Raw genomic sequence first — 5,698 nt, forward strand, 5'->3', positions numbered from 1 at the left:
AGTTACAAATATGAGCAACGGCACCGATATCAAATACCCAGGAGTTACTATGAGTACTGGTGAGGTACACATAAATTACATGTATATCAAATATACCTTTGGTGTTGCCGGCCTTCTTGTCCGCTAAGTATTTGGGGCAGTTCCGCTTCTAGTGACCCTTTCCCTTGCAATAAAAGCACTCAGTGTCGGGCTTGGGTCCATTCTTTGGCTTCTTCCCGGCAGCTTTCTTGCCAGGCGCGGCAACTTCCTTGCCGTCCTTCTTGGAGTTCTTTTTACCCTTGCCCTTCTTGAACTTAGTGGTTTTATTGACCATCAACACTTGATGTTCCTTCTTGACTTCTACCTCTGCTGATTTCAGCATAGCAAATACTTCAGGAATGGTCTTTTCCATCCCCTGCATATTGAAGTTCATCACAAAGCTCTTGTAGCTTGGTGGAAGCGACTGGAGGATTCTGTCAATGACCGCATCATCCGGGAGATTAACTCCCAGCTGAGTCAAGCGATTATGTAACCCAGACATAGTGAGTATGTGCTCACTGACAGAACTATTTTCCTCCATCTTACAGCTGAAGAATTTGTCGGAGACTTCATATCTCTCGACCCGGGCATGAGCTTGGAAAACCATTTTCAGCTCTTCGAACATCTCATATGCTCCATGTCTCTCAAAACGCTTTTGGTGCCCCGGCTCTAAGTTGTAAAGCATGCCGCACTGAATGAGGGAGTAGTCATCAGCACGTGTCTGCCAAGCGTTCATAACGTCTTGGTTCTGTGGGACGGGTGGATCACCTAGCGGTGCTTGTAGGACATAATCTTTCTTGGCAGCTATGAGGATGATCCTCAGGTTCCGGACCCAGTCCGTATAGTTGCTGCCATCGTCTTTCAGCTTGGTTTTCTCTAGGAACGCGTTGAAGTTGAGGACTACGTTGGCCATTTGATCTACAAGACATATTTGCAAAGGATTTAGACTAAGTTCATGATAATTAAGTTCATCTAATCAAATTATTAATGAACTCCCACTCAGATTAGACATCCCTCTAGTCATCTAAGTGTTACACGATCTGAGTCGACTAGGCCGTGTCCGATCATCACGTGAGACGGACTAGTCATCGTCGGTGAACATCTTCATGTTGATCGTATCTTCCATACGACTCGTGTTCGACCTTTCGGTCTCTGTGTTCCGAGGCCATGTCTGTACATGCTAGGCTCGTCAAGTTAACCCTAAGTGTTTTGCATGTGTAAAACTGTCTTACACCCGTTGTATGTGAACGTAAGGATCTATCACACCCGATCATCACGTGGTGCTTCGAAACGACGAACTTTAGCAACGGTGCACAGTTAGGGGAGAACACTTCTTGAAATTGTTGTAAGGGATCATCTTATTTACTACCGTCGTTCTAAGTAAACAAGATGCAAAACATGATAAACATCAAATGCAATCAAATAATAATAGTGACATGATATGGCCAATATCACATAGCTCCTTTGATCTCCATCTTGGGGCTCCATGATCATCTTGTCACCGGCATGACACCATGATCTCCATCATCATGATCTCCATCATCGTGTCTCCATGAAGTTGCTCGCCAACTATTACTTCTACTACTATGGCTAACGTGTTTAGCAATAAAGTAAAGTAATTTACATGGCGTTTCTCAATGACACGCAGGTCATACAAAAATTAAAGACAACTCCTATGGCTCCTGCCGGCTGTCATACTCATCGACATGCAAGTCGTGATTCCTATTACAATAGCATGAACATCTCATACATCACATATAGATCATTCATCATTCATCACAACTTTGGCCATATCACATCACAAAGCACTTGCTGCAAAAACAAGTTAGACGTCCTCTAATTGTTGTTGCAAGTTTTACGTGGCTGAAGTAGGGTTCTAGCAAGAACGTTTTCTTACCTACGTGAAAGCCACAACGTGATTTGTCAACTTCTATTTACCCTTCATAAGGACCCTTTTCATCGAATCCGCTCCAACTAAAGTAGGAGAGACAGACACCCGCTAGCCACCTTATGCAACTAGTGCATGTTAGTCGGTGGAACCGGTCTCACGTAAGCGTACGTGTAAGGTTGGTCCGGGCCGCTTCATCCCACAATACCGTTGAAGCAAGATAAGACTAGTAACGACAAGAAAGTTGACAACATCTACGCCCACAACAAATTGTGTTCTACTCGCACAAGAAGAACTACGCATAGACCTAGCTCATGATGCCACTGTTGGGGAACGTTGCAGAAAACAACAATTTTCCTACGGTTTCACCAAGATCCATCTATGAGTTCATCTAGCAACGAGTGATCAGATTGCATCTACATACCTTTGTAGATCACGCACGGAAGCGTTCAAAGAACGGGGATGAGGAAGGCGTACTCGACGTGATCCAAATCACCGGAGATCCTAGCGCCGAACGGACGGCACCTCCGTGTTCAACACACGTACGGTCAGCGTAACGTCTCCTTCTTCTTGATCCAGCAAGAGCGAAGGAGAGGTTGAGGAAGATGGCTCCAGCAGCAGCACGACGGCGTGGTGGTGATGGAGCTGCAGTACTCCGTCAGGGCTTTGCCACGCGCTATGGAGGAGGAGGGGTGTTGGAGAGGGAGAAGGAGGCAACCAAAGGCGTGGGAGAAAAGCCCTCCTTCCCTCATTATATATAGGAGGGCCAAGGGGGGGGCGCCGGCCCTAGGAGATCCAATCTCCTAGGGTGGGGCGGCGGCCAAGGGGGGTTTCCCTCCCCCCAAGGCACCTAGGAGGTGCCTTCCCCTCCTAGGACTCTCTCCCCTTGTAACCCTAGGCGCATGGGCCTCTTGGGGCTGGTGCCCTTGGCCCATGTAGGCAAAGGCGCACCCCCTACAGCCCATGTGGCCCCCCGGGACAGGTGGCCCCACCCGGTGGACCCCCGGGACCCTTCCGGTGGTCCCGGTACAATACCGATTACCCCGAAACTTGTCCTGATGGCCGAAACAGGACTTCCCATATATAAATCTTTACCTCCGGACCATTCCGGAACTCCTCGTGACGTCCGGGATCTCATCCGGGACTCCGAACAACATTCGGGTTACTGCATATACATATCCCTACAACCCTAGCATCACCGAACCTTAAGTGTGTAGACCCTACGGGTTCGGGAGACATGTAGACATGACCGAGACGACTCTCCGGTCAATAGCCAATAGCGGGATCTGGATACCCATGTTGGCTCCCACATACTCCACGATGATCTCATCGGATGAACCACGATGTCGAGGATTTAAGCAACCCCGTATGCAATTCCCTTTGTCAATCGGTATGTTATTTGCCCGAGATTCGATCGTCGGTATCCCAATACCTCGTTCAATCTCGTTACCGGCAAGTCACTTTACTCGTACCGTAATGCATGATCCCGTGACCATACACTTGGTCACTTTGAGCTCATTATGATGATGCATTACCGAGTGGGCCCAGTGATACCTCTCCGTCATACGGAGTGACAAATCCCAGTCTCGATCCGTGTCAACCCAACAGACACTTTCAGAGATACCTGTAGTGCACCTTTATAGTCACCCAGTTACGTTGTGACGTTTGGTACACCCAAAGCACTCCTACGGTATCCGGGAGTTACACGATCTCATGGTCAAAGGAAAAGATACTTGACATTGGAAAAGCTCTAGCAAACGAACTACACGATCTTGCGATATGCTTAGAATTGGGTCTTGTCCATCACATCATTCTCCTAATGATGTGATCCCGTTATCAATGACATCCAATGTCCATAGCCAGGAAACCATGACTATCTGTTGATCAACGAGCTAGTCAACTAGAGGCTTACTAGGGACATGTTGGTGTCTGTTATTCACACATGTATTACGATTTCCGCATAATACAATTATAGCATGAATAAAGACATTATCATGAACAAAGAAATATAATAATAATGCTTTTATTATTGCCTCTAGGGCATATTTCCAACATTGTAATCTATATCAAGAACAATGAAATCTACGGGCACATAATTCCTATTTGCAACAATAAGAACATCATTAATCTTTCCCATAGGTTTCTTAATAGTGGAATCCGCAAGGTGCAAGTTTAAAGAACAATCATCAAATTCACAGAAACCTAGAAAATCACACAAAGTTTTTGGGATCGTGGAAACACTAGCACCCAAATCACACAAAGCATAATATGCATGATCTTTAATTTTAATTTTAATTGTAGGTTCCCACTCATCATAAAGTTTTCTAGGGATATAAACTTCCAATTCGAGTTTTTCTTCATAAGATTGCATCAAAACATCAATGATATGTTTAGTAAAAGCTTTATTTTGACTATAAGCATGAGGAGAATTTAGCACGGATTGCAACAAGGAAATACAAACTATCAAAGAACAATTATCATAATTAAATTTCTTGAAATCCAAGATAGTGGGTTTGTTGCTATTTAAAGTTTTAACCTCCTCAATCCCACTTTTAATAATTTTTGCATCAAGATCTAAAAACTCTGAATTTTTGGGATGCCTTCTAACTAAAGTTGACTCATCTCCAGTCCCATAATTATCAAGATTCATATTTCCAACACAAGGATTTAATAGGGTACACATCAATCACTTTTAGATCTTCATCTTTATTATCATGAAAACTAGAAGAACACGCTTTTATGAAGCAATCTTTTTTAGCACGCATCCTAGCGGTTCTTTATTTGCACTCATCAATGGAAATTCTCATAGCTTTGAGAGAGTCATTGATATCATGCTTAGGTGGAATATATCTAAGTTTCAAAGAACCAACATCAAGAGAAATTCTATCCATGTTCCTAGCCAACTCATCAATCTTAAGCAATTTTTCTTCAATCAAAGCATTGAAACTCTTTTGCGAAGTAATAAATTCTTTAATACTTGATTCAAAATAAGAGGGCATCTTATTATAATTTCCATAAGAATTTTTGTAGGAATTACCATAATTATTAGAGGAATTACTAGGAAACTGCCTAGAATTAAAATTACCTCTATACGCGTTGTTACCAAAATTGTTCCTACCAACAAAATTCACATCCATAGATTCATTATTATTCTCAATCAAAGTAGACAAAGGCATATCATTGGGATCAGTAGGAGCACTCTTATTAGCAAAAATTTCATAAGTTCATCCATCTTTCCACTCAAAACATTAATCTCTTCAATTGCATGCACCTTTTTACTAGTTGATCTTTCAGTGTGCCATTGAGAATAATTGACCATAATATTATCTAGGAGTTTAGTAGCTTCTCCTAAAGTGATTTCCATAAAAGTGCCTCCCGCGGCCGAATCTAAAAGATTTCTAGAAGCAAAATTCAATCTGGCATAAAATTTTTGTATGATCATCCATAAATTCAATCCATGTGTAGGGCAATTACGTATCATCAATTTCATCCTCTCCCAAGATTGTGCAACATGCTCATGATCAAGTTGCTTAAAATTCATAATATCGTTTCTAAGAGAGATGATCTTAGCGGGAGGAAAATACTTAGAGATAAAAGCATCTTTGCACTTATTCCATGAATCAATACTATTTTTAGGCAAAGACGCAAACCAAGCTTTAGCATGATCTCTAAGCGAAAACGGAAATAGCTTCAGTTTAAAAATACCATTATCCACATCTTTCTTCTTTTGCATATCACACAAATCAACAAAGTTGTTTAGATGGGTAGCGACATCTTAACTAGGAAGGCTAG

This window comes from Triticum aestivum, chromosome 7A (assembly GCF_018294505.1).
Source record: "Triticum aestivum cultivar Chinese Spring chromosome 7A, IWGSC CS RefSeq v2.1, whole genome shotgun sequence".
Lineage (NCBI taxonomy): Eukaryota > Viridiplantae > Streptophyta > Magnoliopsida > Poales > Poaceae > Triticum > Triticum aestivum.